The sequence below is a fragment of the Paramormyrops kingsleyae genome, chromosome 6 (assembly GCF_048594095.1).
Source record: "Paramormyrops kingsleyae isolate MSU_618 chromosome 6, PKINGS_0.4, whole genome shotgun sequence".
NCBI classification, from domain to species: domain Eukaryota; kingdom Metazoa; phylum Chordata; class Actinopteri; order Osteoglossiformes; family Mormyridae; genus Paramormyrops; species Paramormyrops kingsleyae.
The window spans coordinates 28,279,596-28,303,375 of record NC_132802.1 but is presented as its reverse complement, the minus strand read 5'-3'; positions in this window follow the sequence as shown (position 1 = coordinate 28,303,375).

Sequence of the window (23,780 nt, the reverse complement as noted above, 5' to 3'; positions counted from 1 at the left end):
ACCTATGCACATACCGCAAAATCCATCTTAGGCCGCACCTATGCATATACCGCATAATGCATCTTAGGCCGCAATTATGCATATACTGCATTATGCATTGAAGATTGCATCTATGCACATACCACATCATGCATCTTGGGCCGCACCTATACACATACCGCATCATGCATCTTGGGCCGCACCTACACACATACCGCATCATGCATCTTAGTCTGCACCTATGCATATACCGCATCATGCATCTTGGGCCGCACCTATGCATATACTGCATCATGCATCTTGGGCCCCACCTATGCATATACTGCATCATGCATCTTAGGCCGCAACTATGCATATACTGCATAATGCATCGTAGATCGCACCTATGCACATACCACATCATGCATCTTGGGCCGCACCTATACACATACCGCATCATGCATCTTGGGCCGCACCTACACACATACCGCATCATGCATCTTAGTCCGCACCTATGCATATACCGCATCATGCATCTTGGGCCGCACCTATGCATATACTGCATCATGCATCTTGGGCCCCACCTATGCATATACTGCATCATGCATCTTAGGCCGCAACTATGCATATACTGCATAATGCATCGTAGATCGCACCTATGCACATACCGCATCATGCATCTCAGTCCGCACCTATGCACATACCGCATAATGCATCTTAGGCCGCACCTATGCACATACCGCATCATGCATCTCAGTCCGCACCTATGCACATACCGCATAATGCATCTTAGGCCGCACCTCTGCACATACTGCATCATGCATCTTAGGCCGCACCTATGCATATACTGCATCATGCATATTAGGCCGCAACTATGCATATACTGCATAATGCATTTTAGACTGCACCTATGCACATACCGCATCATGCATCTTGGGCCGCACGTATGCACATACTGCATCATGCATCTTAGGCCGCACCTATGCATATACTGCATCATGCATCTTGGGCTGCACCTATGCACATACTATATCATGCATCTTAGGCCATACCTATACACATACTGCATCATGCATCTTAGGCTGCATGCAACACCCAAGGAGTGCCTTAGCCTTAGTCTCATGATATGCTCATTGAAAGGAGTGACATCAGACACCATTGGATGGAGCTGATTCGCTACAGCAACAGCTACTCCCTGAGTATGGCAGCCATCAGACCGGCCACACCAAAAGTAGGTGTACCCACCTACAGAGATCTGACCTCTCCCCGGTCTGCGTACCTCAAAGAGTGCTGCCACCAAAACGCGGAGTTTACGAAACTACCCCGACAGCTGAGGAAGACGGTCAACATGCTGCAGAGACAAGACATTCCATGCACCTACCCGGATGGGCCGCTTCAAACTAGGACCCAAGTGCAGCCATGCAGCCTGACGACACCTCAGCACCCCACCAGCCCCAATCCCCAACAGGTCTGACCCTATTAGCTCTCCAACAGTTTCGACTCCTATGATGAGACTCCCGAAGGCTTTCCCCCATCGCCTTCATGGTGTGTGCAGCTTTCTTGTGGGCAGCTGCAGCAGAGCTGCTCCCACAGAGACCAGAATATTATCTATCTTGTTTTAATCGAGCATTTGTGAGTTGTTTTACAGAGGCTGGAGTGCCAATCCTGCTACAAACCTCCAAAAATCGTTTCCCTGCAAGTTGGAGGACCGCTTTCAGTTTAACGTCATACCCAGGACATAATAAGCAGTAGCACACTCCCTTCGGGGAATCAAACTAGAGGTCGACCGATATGGGTTTTTCAGTAGCCGATGCCGATATTTTGGAGTCAGGGTCAGCCGATGGCCGATATATGCTGCCGATATTTTTTTGCCCAATAACTGAACGTTTCCCCCTCTATTGGAGGTAAAATATCACACTAATAATAACACAAAGATAGATGCACAAAATTTCTCAACTTGCCATTTATTGAATAATGACTTAAATATAAATATAAACTTAAATAACAAAAACAAAACTTAACAATAACAATACAATTAAACAATAACTTAAACTTGTAACTTCCACTAACATGTTGTTTATGTTATTAGCTGAGAAATTCACAAACATAATCTAGCGATCACATAAAATAAAATAATGCAAAGTAAAATAGCGTACACAGCCTTGTATGCTGTTTTTTTTGTCTGTGATCGGGGCAGAGTAACGCAACTCTCACACACACTGCAGTGTTTGAGAGCTGCCTGCTCCGTCCCACAAACACACAGAGTGAAACTCTCCGACACAAGAAAAAAAAGTTCCAGACAGCGTAATTCGCGGTCTCTTTCAAAAGCGCTCGTGTTTTCTTTTAAAGCAACATTTCATAGCAAAAAAGACTTAATAAATAAGTCTTTGCAACATCAGAATTTAAATCTTACCGTTTTCTCCCAAGACTGTTCCAGAACTTCTGGCTGGGGTCCAGCACAAGCAGCATGGGCCACGTGTTCCACAGCAACAATAACACTGGGCTGCCCGCAGAGGTGCCTGTCTGTAAATCGGCGTAGTGCACTTGGATATCGGCCGATGCCGATACATTAAAAAATGCCAAATATCGGCCCGATATATCGGCCGGCCGATACATCGGTCGACCTCTAAATCAAACCCCAGTCTCCCACGTGACAGGCAGGGATACTCACCACCATACTAACTCAAGTTAAATTAGTTAAAGCATTTCTGCAGGTTTTCCTCTTAAAATCAAAGTAAGATGTTCTGCTATCACAAATTTATTTGTGTTGTTTTGTCTCTTTAACCCTGCTTAGATTGTGACATGGACCGCCCCCACTAAAAATTTAATAATTGATTTATTTATATTGAAATGAACATATTAACCGCCTGGGGCCTGAGGCCTTTTTTCCACTTTCGAGGTAGTCTGACATGCGTTGACATTTTAAAATATTTCACCTATCTAAAAAACATTTATCCCAAAGTTATACATTTGCTTTTATTCAGCACAAACTCAGCATCAATAATCTGAGACCTCTTAGAATGTTATTATTCTATTTTTTGTTAAAATCAACTTTAAACATATACTTTTCAAAAACCTATTTTCAGACATGCTGAGAAACTGTAAAAAATCACATTATAGACATTTCTAGGTAAGACTTTTGAGCTCTGAAGCTTATAGACACAGGGGTTGGCTACACATAATTGAAAGTGACATTCAGAAATTTTATATAGTTTGATTACTAAAGTGTTAGAACTTTGGAGTGACACTCTTTTTCTCAAAGTCAGTGGTCTTCACAATGAATATTGATGAGATAGGTATCCTCACACCTGTAGTAGTTTGCATACTGTCAATGGCCCATCAGTCTGGAATGTCACTGCACCCCACACCCATCACTTTGGAAAGGCAGTTTGAAACGCAAGAAAAGTAGCAACAATAAAATCCCTTTCACAGTTTATTGATAGATGGAATGAAAAATGAAAAACTGTGACTATATAAATATAGAAAGCGATAAATATGATGCAGTGACTATTATTGACGCTCTGGCATCATCGACCGCGTATCTTTCTCGTGTATTTCAGTTTATATCTCGCTGAAATCATTATGTAGAATCATGAAAAAAACACTGACTAAATCCGTTATCTGTCTTCTTTTCAAAACTTCCATTGTCAGAAGTATTAAAGTTTTTAAAATTAGGTTAAATAGGCAAAAAGCAAATCGTGTCACCTTTGTTTTACTTGCGTCGGGAGCGTGTAGGACCGCTCTCAGCGGAAGATCGCTATTCACGTTCTAAATACGCTGCGTTTGAATCGGCGACCACGTGATTGCAGGCACACAGGCTTAGCCCACTGAGCTATGAACACAGGTATGAGCTTCGCTGCTGAAAGTGGCAACACTGGAGCAAAGCTTCAGCGGCAGAGACTTATCCGTGCGCTATATTGTAGCCGATCAGTGTAAACAAAACCCAGACATGTGCTCTTGTTTATTTCGGTCACAATGGGCATATTCACATATTTCTTCACCCAATACTAACTGTCGGATTATCATGTTATTATCATGCAAATAGCGCGATTTGCAAGTGGGTGGGTGATCAGAGCCGCTTCGAGACGCAGACGCTTAAGTCAGTCACTGTTGTTCTTTCTATTCGTATCACGAAGCTGTAAAATATATTTAGTTTCTACCTATATATATTTGAAAAGTTGACTGTCCAAAGTTTCTGAGGGTATTTTTAAAATGTGTATATGACAAAAACTCGCGGAGTTATTTAAACGGTCTCGCGAGAATTCTGTCAGATCCCGCCGGCGGGATCGCCGACCCCAGGGGGTTAACAGCACTGAGAAAAACATTTTGCTCTGTGACTTATCTGAGTATATATGCATGGCAAATCCTTTTTTTTTTTTCCAAATGATCATTCAATTTAATTCAATTTTATTTATATAGCGCATTATCACAACATTACATTGTCTCAATGCGCTTTACATTTCTGCCTCGTAAGGACCCTCCATTGAGTAAGCCGAAAGCAACGGTGGCAAGGAAAAACTCCCTAAGAGGAAGAAACCTTGGGAGGAACCAGACCCAAAGGGGGAGCCCATCCTCCAGGGGCCGGCAGATGAGTCAAACAAACAAGATGATATGGCTAAGCTAATACAGGGGTTGAAATATATGTCTCAATGTAGCGGCCGACCGGTGCAGGCACGGGGTGCTTGATGCACGATGGCAGGATTAATAGAGGCACAGCTGCAGGGAAGGATGGCGAGGCATCGTGTTGAGCCAAGGGCAGGCAGGTTGGAGGGTAGTTGCCGGAGGTGGAGGTAGTTGTCTTGCAGGCAGCAGAGGCATAAATTCTTCAATGACATTGTGCTCCAGGGAGCACACCCCAGAAGGGGTGAGGGAGGAAGTAAAAAAAATTGTGTATTAGCCAGAGTTGAGGAAACCAGAGGCAGTGCAAGCAAAATGATCGAGTGCAATATTCGTCTAGGCTCCGGCAGATCTGGGTATAGCAGCATGAGAAAGAGGGAGAGACAGGCGGGAACACAGGCATGGGGACTCCCTGAACATCAGCACTCTAGTGTAAAGCTAGAGTGACAGCACTGACGCATCAGTTTATCCAAAGCCAATGACACCGATCCCCACCCAGCTCATCACCTCATACTGTTAGTCTGACTGGGAGTGAGCGACTAGCTGGAACCAGAACTAGGTTTCCTATACGCTAAGCTATACAAGTGCGTTTTTAATCTAGACTTGAAAAGCGAGAGTGTGCCTGAATCCCGCACATCCGCCGGGAGACCATTCCACAGCTGCGGAGCTCTGTAAGAGAATGCTCTGCAGTCTGCCGTAGCCCTGTCTACTTTAGGAACTAATAGATATCCTGCTCCTTGTGAATGAAGCAGGCGAGAAGGGTTGTAAGGGACCAGAAGATCATTGAGATATTGTGGTGCAAGGCCATTCAGAGTTTTGTAGGTCAATAGCAATAATTTGTAGTCAATCCTAAACTTGACCGGTAGCCAGTGCAGGGAAGACAGGATAGGGCTAATGTGATCAAATTTTTTAGTTTTTGTGAGAACTCTGGCAGCTGCATTTTGTACTAACTGAAGTTTATGTAGGGATCCAGATGGACAACCCGAAAGGAGGGCATTACAGTAGTCCAATCTAGAAGTTATAAAGGCATGTATTAGTTTTTCTGCATCTTGAAAGGAAAGCATCTTCCGAAGCTTGGCTATGTTCCGTAGATGGTAAAATGCCGTACTGGTAATGCTATTTATGTGAGCACTGAAGCAGTTGTCAGAGTCTACCAGGACACCAAGATTTCTGACCACTGTTTTAAATTGAGTAGGGAGGCCGCTAGGGTTGGGGTTTACAAACTTATTGCGGGCATCCTTAGGACTGATTAAAAGAACCTCAGTTTTTTCAGTATTTAACATGAGGAAACTCCTTGTCATCCAACAACGGATGTCTAGCAGACAGTCAGCTAAAGAAGAGAGCTGGGATGCGTCACTAGGTTTGACAGATAGATACAATTGTGTATCATCAGCATAACAATGAAAATTAACACTGTAATTTCTAATTATGTTACCAAGCGGTAGCATATATAGATTGAACAGTAGTGGGCCCAACACTGATCCCTGCGGGACACCATATCTTACTTTAGTGGCTATGGATGACTCATTGTTTACATGGACAAACTGGTAACGATCAGTTAAATACGAACAAAACCACAGTAGTGCTGTCCCTTTAATGCCAATCAATGTTTCCAGCCGGTCCAAAAGAATATTATGGTCTACAGTATCGAATGCTGCAGTTAGATCCAGTAAGAATAATAGCGATATACAGCCACGGTCGGAAGCCATAAGCAAGTCGTTTATCACTTTGACTAAGGCCGTTTCTGTGCTATGATTCAGTCTGAAACCAGACTGATATAGCTCGTTAGCATTATTATCCTGAAGAAAGGAAGACAGCTGGTGAGCAACAACTTTCTCTAGAATTTTAGAAATGAAGGGAAGATTTGAGATGGGTCTATAGTTTCCTAAGTCACGGTTCAAGATTTGGTTTCTTTAGGATAGGTCTAATAACAGCCATTTTAAAAGATTTAGGAACATATCCAAGACTAAGAGATGAGTTTAACAAGTTTAACAATGTAGTGCTAATCAGTGGTGCAATTTCCTTAAGTAGATTGGTGGGTATTGGGTCAACAAGGCTAGTAGTGGGTTTGCAAGAGGAAATTAACTGAAGGAGTTCTGTCTGCACTACAGGAGTGAAACATTCAAAGGTGTTATCATTAGTACTAATAACACTAGCACTAGCAGAGGATTGGTGGTTGTGTGCAACCGTGGGCGTGCTCGTGATGGTATGTCTAATCGTGGTTATTTTATTATTAAAAAACGCAATAAAGGCATCACCACCAAGAGCTTCTGGGACTTGTGAGTTTAACATTGAATGATTCTTTGTTAACCTAGATACAGATTCAAATAGGAATTTAGGATTGGTTTTGTTATTTTCTATTAGTTTAAAGAGATACATAGACCTAGCAGTCATTAGTGCATGTCTATACTTAGACAGGCTCTCTTTCCAGGCAAATCTAAAAACTTCTAATTTTGTTGACCGCCATTTGCGTTCTAGCTTTCGTGAAGCTTGTTTAAGTTCACGTGTATGGTTAGAGTACCAGGGGGCAGGTTTCTTATCTCTATGTTTTATTTTCTTGAGTGGTGCTACATGATCAAGAGTGGTACGAAATGATTCTACCATGTTCACGGTTACCTGTTCAAGTTCATTTACACATGACACTTCAGAGGTTAGGTTAAAGGACGATGAATCACTGAATCACTGCAGAGCACTCTGATAGTTAAATCTGATTTAATTAAAATAATCCAACATTAACTGTATTTTCACCCTGCCATGTAACAAGCCTATTCTACAGTATTTTTGAACAGCCTATGTATTATGACTTATACGCTTATCTCTTGGCAACCACCATTTATAAATCCAAATGATGTTTCATACATGAAGCATTTAGCAATATACACTCACCTAAAGGATTATTAGGAACACCATACTAATACGGTGTTTGACCCCATTTCGCCTTCAGAACTGTCTTAATTCTACGTGGCATTGATTCGACTAGGTGCTGAAAGCATTCTTTAGAAATGTTGGCCCATATTGATAGGATAGCAGCTTGCAGTTGATGGAGATTTGTGGGATGCACATCGAGGGCACGAAGCTCCCGTTCCACCACATCCCAAAGATGCTCTATTGGGTTAAGATCTGGGGCCTCATGTATAAACGGTGCTTACGCACGAAAATGTTGCGCACGCCCGTTTCCACGCTCACGTCGAGATGTATAAAAACTAAACTTGGCGTACCGCCACGCACATTCTCACGGCAACCCCAGACAAGGCGTACGCAAGTTTCTGCTCGATTTGGCAAAATGGAGGCACCTACTGGCAAAAGAGTGCTACTGCAGTTTCACTGTGTCAGACTCGCATTCATGACGCGGTCTGCATGAAATACACCGAAATTATTTGGCCATCGGTCACCTGATCGTAATCAATCTGTGACAATAAAACGGTGCAGGGAAAGACAAAAAATATTCCAACCATGGCTGCTCTTGCATTGTTAGAGGACATTGCAAATGGAAGAGTCAGAATAGAGCTCGTATTCAGGGATCATATACTGATTTTCTGGCCCATGATGATGACTGGCTTCTAAGTCGATTCAGATTTCCAAGAGCAATCCTTTTGGAGCTGTGTGCTAAACTGGGGCCAGCATTACAAAAGCAGACGATGAGGAATTGCGCTATAGGCTACCTGTTCCTTTACAAGTTCTGTCCACTCGCGGGTTCTTAGCCACAGGTGCTTTTCAGCGAGAACTTGCGGACTGATCGGGTATTTCTCAGTCAACACTGAGTCGCGCCATGCCGGTGTTGTATGGGACGGCAAAATCTGCTTGTCACCCAGATACACGGGCGTAATTTCCAGGGGGGTCATGACCACCTCCCCCCAATAATCATGTTTCCCCTGTCATGGGTGGAGACTTCCACCACCCCCCCCCCAATGTTCCAGCCAAAGTTACGCCCTTGCCCAGATATATAAAATTTCCTTACACTGTGGTTGAACAGGCAAATATTAAAGTGCAATTTGCAGCGATGTCCGGTTTTCCCAACGTAGACGAAGCTATCGACTGCGCGCACATTGCTATTAAGTCACCTTCAGAGAACGAATTTGCTTATGTAAATAGAAAGCACTTTCCCTCTATTAATGTACTCTATTAATGCATTGAGGGCACCTCTTGTACTGTTGTCTGTAAGAATAAACAAACAGAATAAACGAAAGTAACACCGCATCTGCGCCCTACGTGTTATTCATAAACATGCAAGTAATTCAAAGAAGTATGGTACAAGAAAAACTCACCCGCGATGACATCAGCGTCCCCCTCACCCGATAAAAGTGTGTCCCCAATCATCGCAGCAACTAGTTGCTCAAAGGGTGTGAGACCGGGAATTCCGCTACCTCCACCTGTGCTGTTAAGACTCTTACGGTGAGCGGCCGCTCGTTTTTTCACGTCGATTTTAATGTCCGACCACTTCTTTTTAATTTCGGCCACCGTGCGAATTTTGGAACCAACACTTTTAACTGACTCCGCCACGCTGTGCCACTCCGTCAACTTTCGTTTATTGCTGATGCCACTTATACCACCAAATAATATCACTTTTCTTTTCTCGATTTCTGTTAACATGACCTCCACTTCACACTCGCAGAAATACTTCTTTTTCCCTCGTGGTTTGTCCATTGTTGTTTAAGAAAAACATAGAACAAAGCGGGCATTTATACAGATTTACATATGCAAATATACATAAATATGGGCGGGTCGGGGGAGTGGCTGTGGGCTCGTTCACGTACGTAAAATTTCACGCTCATTGGGATTTATAAAGGGAATGTGCGTAGATCTGTGCTTACGCACAGTTTTATGCATCTGGATTTTTTCTTGCTTACGCACATTCCTAGTTTTGTCCGTACGCCATGTTTTAGTGTGAATTCTACGCACGTTGTTATACATGAGGCCCCTGGTGACTGTGGGGGCCATTTTAGTACAGTGAACTCATTGTCATGTTCAAGAAACCAATTTGAAATGATTTGAGCTTTGTGACATGGTGCATTATCCTGCTGGAAGTAGCCATCAGAGGATGGGTACATGGTGGTCATAAAGGGATGGACATGGTCAGAAACAATGCTCAGGTAGGCCGTGGCATTTAAACGATGCCCAATTGGCACCAAGGGGCCTAAAGTGTGCCAAGAAAACATCCCCCACACCATTACACCACCACCACCAGCCTGCACAGTGGTAACAAGGCATGATGGATCCATGTTCTCATTCTGTTTACACCAAATTCTGACTCTACCATTTGAATGTCTCAACAGAAATCGAGACTCATCAGACCAGGCAACATTTTTTAAGTCTTCAACTGTCCAATTTTGGTGAGCTTGTGCAAATAGTAGCCTCTTTTTCCTATTTGTAGTGGAGATGAGTGGTACCCGGTGGGGTCTTCTGCTGTTGTAGCCCATCCGCCTCAAGGTTGTGCGTGTTGTGGCTTCACAAATGCTTTGCTGCATACCTCGGTTGTAACGAGTGGTTATTTCAGTCAAAGTTGCTCTTCTATCAGCTTGAATCAGTCGGTCCATTCTTCTCTGACCTCTAGCATCAACAAGGCATTTTCGCCCACAGGACTGCCGCATACTGGATGTTTTTCCCTTTGCACACCATTCTTTGTAAACCCTAGAAATGGTTGTGCGTGAAAATCCCAGTAACTGAGCAGATTGTGAAATACTCAGACCGGCCCGTCTGGCACCAACAACCCTGCCACGCTCAAAATTGCTTAAATCACCTTTCTTTCCCATTCTGACATTCAGTTTGGAGTTCAGGAGATTGTCTTGACCAGGACCACACCACTAAATGCATTGAAGCAACTGCCATGTGATTGGTTGATTAGGTAATTGCATTAATGAGAAGTTGAACAGGTGTTCCTAATAATCCTTTAGGTGAGTGTACACTATAAAAACTGATGGGTTAAAAACAACCCAACATGGGTCATTTCCCAACCCATTGCTGGGTCAAATATGGACTAACCCAGCTTTGGTTGTTTCAATCCAGCAAGGTTGGGTTAAGGGCTTAACCCAACGTCCTGGGTTGCATTTTAAGCCCAAGTTTTGGGTTAAAATGACGAAATCTCTTGGTCAAAATCACCTCAACACTGGGTTGAAAATGAAATCTGTAAGTCTTAATTGTAGACTATACATTATAACTTTATGCTGAAAATCAATTGAAGGCTCTTAAATGCACCTAGCTACCCACCAACCGAAAGTAAAACAATGTAATACACAAAAAGATTCAATACTTTTATTTCTTAACAATGGATTTTTTTCACTTAAGATTGTAAAAGATCAAAAAATGTCATCAAAAAGTAAAACGGGATAACTTCCAATTAGTCTCATGAAATATTGACATAGAGGATTAATGGAAAGATTAACATCCATGTATGCGATTAAACTAGTACAGTACAAAAAAGTTCAGAAAAAAAACACATTCACATTAAAATCTAAATATTTGTAGATGACGCTAAATGGCATCCAATTTTAGGCTTCTGTAGAACTGAATGTGTGATTGAAAAACCAAAAAATAACATTTTGAAATAACATTAAAATAGCATTGGGTGTGAGCTATGCAAAAACGTGTGCTCTCACCATTCGTATTGCTGGGGACTCATCTCCAGGTAGCTTATACACAACAGTTTGCAGGAATTCCCATACTTGTGCACACTGCTTGGGATATTTAATATCAAAGACATAGAATGCTTTGAAACAAATGTCCACAGCCCCCAGCAGCGTACTCTGCTCCAGTGCCTGTCCATTGATTATCACAAAGGCTTGTGAGCACATGCCATTGTCACCAAGCATCAGAACAAAGGGGTATGGTTGGCTCTCCTCGGCTTTGCACAAGTATTCAGCCATATTGGTTCCAACCTGTTTAATAGAAATTATATGAGGCTACACAAGGAATTTGACAGTAACGTGTGCAGTTCACAGCAGAATGAATGACCTCAAAAAGTAGGGGAATTTCAGGTTTTACTACACTTTGGGGAAAATGTGATCTATGCAAATCCACACACACACACACACACAATCATCTTGACTTACAGGCTGTACATGAATGAAAGTCTTTCTGGTTTCTGTGAAGCTTGGTCGGAACATTTTTCTCCCAATCTTGTATGCTGATGTTGGAAGTATCACTGGGAGCACTCGTAGAGCAATGTCGCCTTGTATGTCTGCAAATTAAACAAATCACATTATTTCCAAGACAACTGGCAAAAATTAAGAATAATTTTACATTTGTGAAAATTACTGATGTCATTTAATTTTGTATAGCAAATAGATACAATAGATACAATATGCTAAACTGCTATACCTGCTGACAGAGAATCAAAGTTTGAAATCAGATCTAGAGCTCGCTTCTCTCTACTTGCAAGCTGAAGGATCTTCTCTTTGAAGACTGGCATCCAGTTCTCAGTGAGCTTTTCACCACAGTTAGGGTACAAAATTGAGAAGTCCTGAGAAATCTACAAGTACAAGAAGAAAGCCGTCAAAGCAAATATTATGTGGGGGAAAAAAAAAAAAGTCAAAAGTTTTTACAAAATATAAACTTACCATTCCTGTTGTATCCAACATCCGTGGATATGCCTTAATTATGTCCACCACTGTTTTGATGCCATTCTCTCTTATCCACTGGGCTCTATGGATAGCTGTGTCCCTCATGTACTGTGCAACCTGACTTGTTGGCCAGATATTGTTTTTCAGCCATTCGGTCATCTGAACAGCTCTTTCCGCAACCACAGTTGCTTCTATTACATTTAAGGACAAACATTTTTTCCACATTACTTAACGATACTTTAATGAAAAAGCAAGCAGATAAACTCTAAAAGCAAAATAATTCTTAAGAACCGCATAGTCTAAGGACAATTACAAAGTTTTATCAAAAATCCATTATTTTATAAACAAACAGACCTATGTGAAATATCAAGATCTCAAAACAAATTGTGATGTACTTTTTTACCTGGTAAAATTAAGTTATTGTTCTCTCCTGGCACCTCTGCAGAGTTAGAAGTACGTTCACCTCTACGAAGCCTTTTACGGACATTCCGAAGACGCTCTTCCAAGAAACCTGTTGTCACGCCCCGCTCCGTCCGCTCCCGATGTGTGCCACGCCCACCTCATTACCTCCTGTTTTGCCCTGATTGTTCTAACCTGTGGCTTGTTGTCCGTGGCTTGTCTAGTGTATTTAGTCCTTGTCAGAGTCGGTCATCCCCAGATTAGTCATTGTGTAGTGTCCGTTGATGTCCGTGCCTGTACGTCTGCCTCCGATTAAACCCCGTTTCCCTGACTACCTGGCTACGCTCGCCTGCTTCCTGCTCGCCCTACCCGCGAGCGTGACACCTGTGGCTGGTCGGTGTTGTCGGCCAGGACTAAACCACGCTTCCTTAAGTTCCAGAAAATGGAACATAGACTGATAAAGATCAGTAATATACTTAAGGGAATTTCAGTGATTCTCTTTCTCAAATCATTAAGTTTACTTACATAGCCTTTACCCTGGCAGTCCTTAAGACATGGAAACTGCTCAGCTATTGACGAAGCCAAGACAGTTTTGATACCTGCAGATGGACTTTAAATATACAGTTAATTAAAAAAAAAATATCTGATTATGATGAATAAACTATTGGATGGTAGACCTATGTATTTTCATGGGTGATATGATAAACACTGTTTCCTGATTCCTTACTAATAGTGCGGTCTTTAATGTGGTAACTCACGATTACATAAAATCTTTTTAGTGTTGAATATTTAAAATAATTTCCTTATTTAAACTTATCCTCACTTCTCTCCAAAGTTCTCTATGAGGTGGGACACCAGTATCCGAACCATTGCTCTTCTTTCATTAAGAGAAAGGCAATGCTTTTCCTCAATACTGGACACAATACCTCTACCATCAGGTGTTTTCAGAAGGACCTCTCTTAAATTCTATAAACAAGAGTAATAGTAAAGTGAAATGGTTAAGGATCAGTTCAATATAAATATTGAAATGTAGCCTTATCTGACATATCATGGATTACTTTTGAACATCACTTGAATTAAGTTTAATCATGTTTGAAATGAGCAAGGGAACTTACAAATGTTGGTCCTTGCTCTAGAGTGTTTCTCTTTTTATTAAAATGACATTCTTCTTTGGGAAATTCCTGTCTTTCCACAGCATCAGATTCAGACTGAAGGCTTAATTCCTTGAAAAAGTATAAAATAAAATGCTCTAGGGGCAGAGCTAACATCATAAAATTAGACACAGTCATACAAGAAAAGCAGTATATTGTTTCAGCTCTAACACAATGTTCAAAAATATAAAGTTTCTGATACTAAAGTAGTCGCTTCGTTTAAACAGTATATTTTGTTGGAAACCATGACTGAAGTAATTTAAGAAAAGCGTGTGACAATTTGGACATTAGTTTGTTCTATGAACACCATTACAGTATATCAGTGGTCACAATTTTGCTTGAGATCTACTGTCTGGCAGAATTCATTTGACATAAAGTGATGTTTAGGATATGTTACCATGGTTATATAAAGTGCAATTAAAGTAAATCAAAGAAATCAAACTACAATTAAAACATCCTATATCTTAGAGAAACATAATGGTCATTTTCTTTCTCCTTAAAGGACATCACAACATGGAGAGGGTGATGGTTATCAATAGAATTAATATTAACTGCTTCTAGAGTAGAAGTAGGACACACTGAACGCAAAAAAATGTCTGTCAAATCCTGTTGTGATCCACTTTTTTATGATGACCTTGACTGCAGAATCAATTTGGATGGTTCCAAACTGTGGCTCACCATCAGAACAGTGAGACACCAAAAGTGTCACTCCTGGTCTGTAGGTAGTGCCTTTAAACTTAACCCATGTAGGCAAGTAGACTTCTGACAAAAGTGGGACTTCCTCAAAATCACATTTCACCTTTTCAAAACAGTCTATGGAACCAAGTACTGTGGTAAATCCTGGACCAACTTCAAAGTCATGTGAGAACATCCGTCCAGAAAGGAGGTTGTAGCATAGCATCATCTGATGTCTATAAGCTAGTGTTTTGCAAATATTGCGAAAATTGCATGTGACATGGCTTAGCCTTTTGAAAAACCCATGCTTCGCCTCAAAACGCATGGACCAAAATTGCACCAATGGTCCAAGTTTCAGGATGGAACTAGGATAGTGGAGCATGAAGTGGTGTTTGGGCTTTAGATGCCTGTCTGGATAAAGGTCCAAAAGAAGGCAATGGTGTTCCTGGATTAGATACCTTAAAAAGATGACTGCTTCAGGTGTCAAGGCAGGAGAAAAGATCATCTCCATACAGCTTAGCAATGAAAGCAGTAATTCCCAGTGTTTGTTACCTTCTGGAATCAAATCGCCCAGCATAAGCGGCAACAGTCTTAGCAGGCACCACATCTGTGCTGCTGTCTGTCTGCTGGCCCCATCTGGGTTTTTTAAATCCTGAGGTTAGATGGTGGATGGCTTGTTATGACTATCACAAAACCCATAGTCAAAGCTTGTAAGTCTGTTGTTTAACTTATCAAGGGTTATGAGTTTTTGCTCAATCAGTGAATTAAGAACCAATTTGATTTCATAACCCCCAACACCTTCCAAAATGTCATGCATAACATCTGGAGTTACATTGTCAGTTACATGGTAGAACTTAAGCTTGTTCAGTGGAGTGTCTCTCTTCAGGCCAGTTACTGTTGGGTTATTCTGAAGCAAGTCTGAGAGGTAGTTAACCTTATTTCGCATCACAGAAAGATCCTCTGCTGTCTGTACCCTCAAAGTCTCTTTCTGCACTCGACACCATCGACACCCACTCTTCCCTGAAAAACTTTCTGTAAAACCAAGTATGCCATTCAGCCCAAGGTTATCCCCACAAATCTGAGCAACTGCAACCTTAACAGTGCCCTGGAAATTCTTTGTATTAACCTCAACACCATTCAACTCCAGGTCCTCAATCTCATCAACAACTGCCTCTACAACAGCATTTATTCCATATGTTTTTACATCATCAGACTTGTATACTGCCAATAAGAAATGTGAGTTTAGGCTGGAAAGATATTCTGGTGGCAAGCATTTAAGAGTGAAATATACGAAACCTAGTTTGTGAACTAAAGTTTTTGAACCAAGTGGATTCACTGTCTCACATTCATCACTGTAAAGTACAAGTGGAATGGAGAACTCATTAGAAAATAGTTTGTGTTTTAAAGTTAGTGCCATCTCTAAAGTCTTCAAGAGCTGTGCTTTTATGATTCTGCCATTCAAAGATTTTTTCAATTGTTCCAGGACTTTCTAAAACAAGCTTGAGCAAAGGCTTTAGGGGAACACGTTGAAAGGTGTCCTGAACTGCAACTTGTTTAACAGTCCCTGTCTCTGTATCTCTTTTCTGAGTGTATGAAACTCCGCAGAAAGGTACTTCCTCTGGATGTACAAAATACCCTGATTGAGTAAAGTATTTCATTTGCTTATACTCAGATTCAAGTCCACGAAATGGTTCAGCTGCTAAGACAAACTGTTGTATGAGCTCCTGACCCTCTGTACTATTGCTTTGACCTATCTGACTTAAAAAAGACACTGTTTTTCTCTGCAAACAACCTACAATATCGCTGATAAGGCTAGAGGTGTGTTCAACCACGTAATGAATAGAACTCAGTGTCTGTGAAGATTTTGACCGTAACTTTGCTAAGAAGAGTGCAACTCTTTCTGTGATGTTTTCTTCCTCTAACTCATCCCATTCCTCCCAGACTGTTTCACAATATTCCCCTTCAGAAGGCACATCTGCAATACACACTGGATTTAAAGAATTGTCAGGAAGCTCATTTGAAGATATTTCCTCTGTTTCAGCTTCCAACTCAGTAACGTGTTCCAACAAATGTCTCCTAAATGATCTAATGTGACTGAATGACCAATGGCATCCAGTCTGAGCACATTGGAAGTAATATCATAAAGAATGCATATGATGTACAACTATAAGATGGGCAAAAAAATGTTTAATGGCAAGGCCCAAGTTTTTTTTGCATTTGAAGCAGATGTAGCCCATGTCCTTTAGACCAACACCCCAACCCTTACCTCCAACAGCTGTGAGTGGTACTTCTTAAATTTAAGACAGAGCCCAATTACAGGAATGAGAGAGATGAGTGTGTCATCATCTAGAAGGAGGAGAGTTTCCTGGTCTATCATTTCCTCTGTAAAAAAGACAGTATGCTAATGCCAGCTGCCAATCATAAGGTCACAATAGCAAAAGGAAGTCAGGAGAGAAGCTGGCACAGAACACTAACAATATGTGAAGAAATATAGTTTAAGAAACAAAGAAAACCTTGCCTTCCAATAAATGAAATGGAAAAGCAAAAAGAACATTAAAACGGGTTGCATAAAAAAAAACTCATAAATCTGTTTAGAATTTTTTTCGCCCCACTGAAAGAGAGATTATATATTAAACAGAAGAAGGTGATATGCACATACCTTCAAATTTTGGAATTAAAGATGCTAAACTCCATTCAGTCAGCTTAGTTCTTACAAAATTATCCATGTCACTGCATAAAAAATAAATTTTAACATTGTGTGAAAAATTCTTAGTAATGGATGAAAACTAGATGCATCCTACGGTTAGAAATAGAGCTAAAAGCTCGTTATTTGCATGATCTGTGTCGAGTCGATGTGCTGTAACGTCTATTAGCCTAATTTATCAAATTCAGACAGTATTTAGTAGCATTTTACCGTCGCCTCTTTTCCTTAAAGTTTGCTAATTTTGTCCACTTGACAATAAAATCTGAACAATCAAACTTTTGGCGCGCTCCACAGCAGGCTTGACTGAAAAAGATCGGATGATAACGCAGGGCTAAAATAACAAACTGAATTTAAGTTAATTACAATATATTCCCAAATATACCAATAATGCAACGTCCCCACACTTTAAACGTTCTGCTTTCCACAGACCTTTAAAGTGCATTCACAGTTTTTGTGAGTTCTCTTCAGACATTTTTAAGCAAAACAAGATGGCTAAGTTAACTATAATATTATTGGTTTAAAAATTAAGATTAAATCATCACAAACACAGAAGTATAAAAGTATTCATTCGGTACACGACGAATACTTGTCCCGTCACAGCCCTATATAATAGCCCTAACAGCAAGCTTAACTTGAGAATACAAAATAACTCACTTGTTTTATAAAATATGAAAATAATACATTCGACTAAGTTAAAAATTAACTCTATGGAGGGCACCAGGGGCCCCTTGCATGGGGGGGCATTTCTTCCCTCTTTGGAATAATTACCTTATAACTTCAGATATAAAAGTCACAGACACATGCCTGATACCTAAAATCAGAGTTGACCCCTTTACAATTGATTGTAGGAAGTTCAATAACGAAATGAATAACCTGTGTATAATTTATGGACATGCGAATATAACAAAAACAGCTGGAAAAATACAAAAACCTGTCTTTGTGTCTTGGATTTTTGTAAATATTTCAAAAACTACATAATGGAATAGGTCCAATTTTAAAAATCTGGTTCCCAAACTTGTTTTCTACATGTGTGCCCAATTTCATATCATTTGATGCAGCCCAACAGGTTTTACGGAGGAAAGAGCAAATGGTGCAACTGGGAGCCTTTCCTATCCAAAACCTAACCTAAACTAATCTGAAACTTATCCAAAATGGCAATAGTGGAACTAGCAGTGTTTTTTGGGGTAGCAACTTTCTTTCTAAATGCATTACCACTTATAGGTCATAAGTAACAATTTGTCACACATCATCACCACACATTTGTAGGAAAATCTATATTTTATTCACACGACTTGTGCCAAACTTATCCAAAACCTATCCAAAACCTATCCAAACTGGCCACAGTGTAACTAGCAGTGTTTTTTGGGGTAGCGTCTTTCTTTCTAAATGCATTACCACTTATGGGTCATAAGTAACATTTTGTCACACAAAATCACCACACATTTGTAGGAAAATCTATATTTTATTCACACGACTTGTGCCAAACCTATCCAAAACCTATCCAAAATGGCCGCAGTGTAACTAGCAGTGTTTTGGGATAGCGTCTTTCTTTCTAAATGCATTACCACTTATGGGTCATAAGAAACATTTTGTTTCTAACCCTAACCCTGCATAACTGTGCCCAAACAAAGCCCGACAAGTGCCCCGCATAACTGTGCCCAAACAAAGCCCGACAAGTGCCCCGCATAACTTTGCCCAAACAAAGCCCGACAAGTGCCCCGCATAACTTTGCCCAAACAAAGCTGACAAGTGCCCCGCATAACTTTGCCCAAACAAAGCCGACAAGTACCGTACATAATGTTGCCCAAACAAAGCCGACAAGTACTGTACATAACTTTGCTCAAACAAGGCCGACAAGTGCCCCGCATAACTTTGCCCAAACAAAGCCCCGCGTAACTTTGCCCAAGTGAAAGCCAAAAGCGCTGCATTACTTTGCACACTTCAAAGCTTGACAAAGGCGATGCGGAACTTTTCCCAATGTACCACAATACAAGTGTTACCAAAGCAAATGTTAATTGTAATTTACTGAATCACGGAATTATAAAAATCTATAGAATAAAAGAGTAAACTGTAAATAAATGTACTTATGTCGAGCGTTGCATCCTCTCCGCGCAAAAAAGCGTCCTCCTCCATCGAATCAATGGATAAAAGCGACACTTTCTTCCCCCGAACCACTCTTCAAAATCATCTTCTGTGCTTTCTCAACAGTGAAAGTCATCCGAGCCATTTTTCTTCAGTCAAAAAAGTTGTTGTCCGAAAATAACTGGGTAAACTCACGGAGACTACGTGCGTAATGCGTAATCGAGACACTCCCACAAATACTGCACCTGCAGATAATAAGTTGCGCATTCATGTCCCCAGCGCGAAAAACAATGCCCAATCAGCACATCCCATACCATTTTGCAAACCTTAGACACACCTCTATTGGATGAAGCAAATGACACTGTAATTTGATGTTCATGTAAAAAGTTTATTATGGTGAAACATAACCATGGGCAAAGGTTCAGTGCGTAAAAAATAATGTGCTAGCAGGGAAGCAGAGCATATATCTGAAAAAATACTTGACAATGAAGGATTACAGTGATTGATTTATGTACATAAGAGATCAAGCTTTCAAACGAGGGTAACTTTGTCATTTTATTCATTGGTTTTCTTCTAAAACTTCGAAGATAATAAACATTGCACGAATGTACAGAATGCCGACTGACATTTTTCCGCGATGAGTGAGCAAGCTATTTCAGAGCATTACAGTCATATTTATGGAAAAATGCGTGTTTTGTCTTAATACTGTGACGGTTTATGAATTATTGGCCGTGAAAGAAATAGTTTGAAGTGCTTAGTTTTCATTTTATTAACACTTATATTTTACTTCCTGACACTCGACCCGTTTAAAGATGGCTACCATGGTCATTTTATTTTTACTTGTTACAAAAAAACCATGGCACAAAAATTGCGCAACTTTCTACAGATATTATCTGAAAGGTTTTTTGTAGTGTAACAAGCCGTTTTTGGTTGATTTGATACATTTGTTTCTTTTATTGAACGTCATTTTTTTTTGTTATTGAAAATTTGGACGTATGCGTCCGAACCACTAGGCGGCGACAATGAAAGAGTTAAAATATGTACTTATATGTATGTAGTAAATGTGTGGTGAAAAAAGACTTACGTATAACGTTACAAATGCAACCACTTTGAACAGCACCTCTCCCTCGCCTTGGCGCGCAAACAGTTACGTGACGCTCCTGTTCCCCTTCAGGTCCGCATTCTATACCTAGCACGCTGGGTTACAGTTATTAGTAATTGTCAACCCTATTTGGGTCAAATTAACCCAAAGTGCTAATCCAGCATCCTCTACCCAGCATTTGGGTGTACCCAGCGTTTTTAAGAGTGTAGCATATAAGCAGTGTTTTTCTGTTTCATGCTTTACATCTCAATTTTGGTACCTTTTGCATTAAAAAATGTTTAGCATTTTGTGTTTTATAAACAAATTATAGTTTATGAAAAGTTTTATCAGAATTTATGCGATTCAACGTATTTCAAGTCAACTAAAAATCTTGCTTTAGCCATTTTAAGTGAATTAAAATAGCAGTTAAGGTAGACATTTACCAAAATTTTGCCTTTAAAAAACTAGCAAGACTGTGTCCAATTGTCATGTCCCCTTCTGTCCTAGTTTTGGGCTCTTTAAGTGTTCAAAGTGAAATAGGAAGAAGCAAAATGGGTTCTCATTTTACGGCAGTTTAAAATATGTGATTTGAAACTCATGCCATGCTTTTCTCTTCAAATCACGTGGCATCCCTACTGGAAAAACCAGCTAGACCAGCTCAAGCTGTGTTTTGGAACATGGTAGCTGGTAGCTGGTTAGACCACCCAATTCCAGCTTAGCTGGTGGCTGCATTTTTCACTGACTGATTCAATTGATTTTTAGCTAGTTATTTATGAAAAATTATTAACAATTGTTTTTTAATAACAGCTTCCAGTTACAATACATCTCCAAAGACTTCTGCTTCATGAAAAAAAACACATTCAGGAGGAGAATTAAGTTTTTTTATGTGAATCATTCAACAATGTTTATCAAAACACATTTTGTTTTTTTGTGTCCTTAAATTGATATGAGAAAAAATATTTATTGTAATTAATTGGCAGTAATAACCTGTCATGATCCGCTCCGTCCGCTCCTGATGTGTGCCACGCCCCCTCATTATCCACGTGTGCTTTCCCGATCGTGCCCAGCTGTTCCTTGTTGTTTCGGCTTGTCTTTAGTATTTAGTCCGTGTCTGAGTCAGTCTTCCCCAGATCCGTCATTAATGTTTGTGGATGTCTCTGTCCTGTCCACCGTGAATAAACCACATTTTACCTGCATTCACGGCTTGGCTCGCTCGCTCACCCATCATAACAGAATGATGGATCTCTCGCAAGACTCACCGCGGCAGGACGAGGACCAATGGCTTGTCCTGCTGCAGGAGGTGAGTAACTGGCGAGAGCTGCCGGAGATCCGAGAAGATCCCGGCTGCTACGCCCTAGTGGATCGGAGCTGGACCCTGCTACAGGGAGTGACTCCGTCCACGGAAGCGCACGCGATGGCGGAGGTGCGCTTCCTCCTGCGACAGCTCGTCCGCCGGATGAAAGAAAAGCGGCTTCAGCCACTCACCTGGCCAGATGCGACCCCGCTGCCTCCTACCGGTTCCGGGCGGAGGAAAAAGAAGAGACGAAGGGGAAAAGCCGAAGGAGCTGCCCCAACGCTCTTCCTGGGAGCGTGCTCTCTGCACCCCGCCTGGGATGACACCGCCGCTACCCGCCTGACCAGCCTCCACCCAGAAAAGCCACCACCCTTGGAGGCTTGTTTCTACCGGCCGGAGCGTCTGGGCATCGGAGGTATCCGTGCCGTGAGAGACGGCATTCCTCGGCTCCCCAAAGCCCTTAAAGGGACAGCGCCTTCTCGCTCGGCGCCCCTCCTGTCGCCTGTGCCGAACCTACCGGCCGCCCTGCCTCCTCCAGACCCGACCGATCCGGACCTGCCGGCCAAGCTGCCTGCTGCCGCCGCCGATCTGCCCGCGGCTGCGCTGCCTGCTGCCGCCGCCGATCTGCCCGCGGCTGCGCTGCCTGCTGCCGCCGCCGATCTGCCCGCGGCACCGCCTGCAGCACCAGCTGCTGCTGATGCCGCTCTGTCCGTGGCACCGCCTGCTGCTACTGACGCCGCTCTGCCCGTGGCACCGCCTGCAGCACCAGCTGCTACTGCCGCTGCCCTGCCCGCAGCACCGCCTGCAGCACCAGCTGCTACTGCCGCCGCCCTGCCCGTGGCACCGCCTGCTGCTGCTGCCGCTGCTCTGCCCGCGGCACCGCCTGCTGCTGCTGCCGCCGCTCTGCCCGCGGCACCGCCTGCTGCTGCTGCCGCCGCTCTGCCCGCGGCACCACCTGCTGCTGCTGCCGCCGTTCTGCCCGTCCAGCCCTGCTTATCGGACCCGCCTGTCCTGCCTGACCAGCCTGACCTGCCTGTGGTCCCTACTGCTGACCGCACGCCCGAAGAGGCCGCTCTGCCAGCGGCACCGCCAGCAGCTCCAGCCGTCGCCACTCTGCCCAAGGTACTCGCTGGGGCGGCCCCTGCTGGTCGTTTGCCCTGCTCGCCTAACCTGCCCGTCCTGTCCTGCTCACCAGCAGCCACGCCCGCAGCTCCCCCTGCTGATGCTGCCGCACTGCTTACGGCGGCCCCTGCGGACCGCTCACCGGCCCTGCCCGTCTCACCGGTCCAGCCCGGCTCACCTGTCGGCACTGCAGCCACGCCCGCGACTGCCATCACCGCTCTGCCTGCAACTGCCGTCGCCGCTCTGCCTGCAGCACCGCCTGCAGCTGGCTGCTTGCCCGAGGTGCCCACGGAGGCGTCCCCTGCTGGCCGCGTGATGGCGGTGTCCCCTGCTGGCCGCGTGACGGCGGCGCCCGCTGCGGCGCCCCCTGCTGGTCGAACGCCCAAGGCGCCCGCCGAGGCGTCCCCTGCTGGCCGAGTGACTGTGGCGCCCGCCGAGGCAGCCCCTACTGGCCAAGGGACTGAGGCATCCAAGGTGCCTGCAGAGGCGCTCCCTCCTGTTCCGCCTGTCCTGCCGGCACCTGAACTGCCTGTCTCGCCCGTCTTGCCGGCACCTGAACTGCCTGTCTCGCCCGTCCTGCCGGCTCTTGAACTGCCTGTCTCGCCCGTCCTGCCGGCTCTTGCACTGCCTGTCTCGCCCGTCCTGCCGGCTCTTGCACTGCCTGTCTCGCCCGTCCTGCCGGCTCTTGCACTGCCTGTCTCGCCCATCCTGCCGGCTCTTGCACTGCCTGTCTCGCCTGTCCTGCCGGCGCCTGAGCTGCTTGAGGTGGCCGCGGTTGCGCCCCCTGCTGGTCGCGTGCTGGCGGCGCCCGCCGAGGCACCCCCTGCTGACTGTATGCCCGAGGCGCCTACCCAGGCGACCCCTGCTGACCACGTGACGCCGGCGCCCGCTGAGGCGCCCCCTGCTGGTCTCACGCCTACAGCCGCCTCAGCTCTGCCTGCCGAGGCGCCCCCTGCTGACCGGACGCCGGAGGCACCCGCCGAGGCGCCCCCTGCTGACCGGACGCCGGAGGCACCCACCGAGGTGCCCCCTGCTGACCACGTGACGGCGGCGCCCGCTGAGGCGCCCCCTGCTGGTCGCATGCCTACAGCCGCCTCAGCTCTGCCCGCCGAGGCGCCCCCTGCTGGCCACCTGTCCGAGG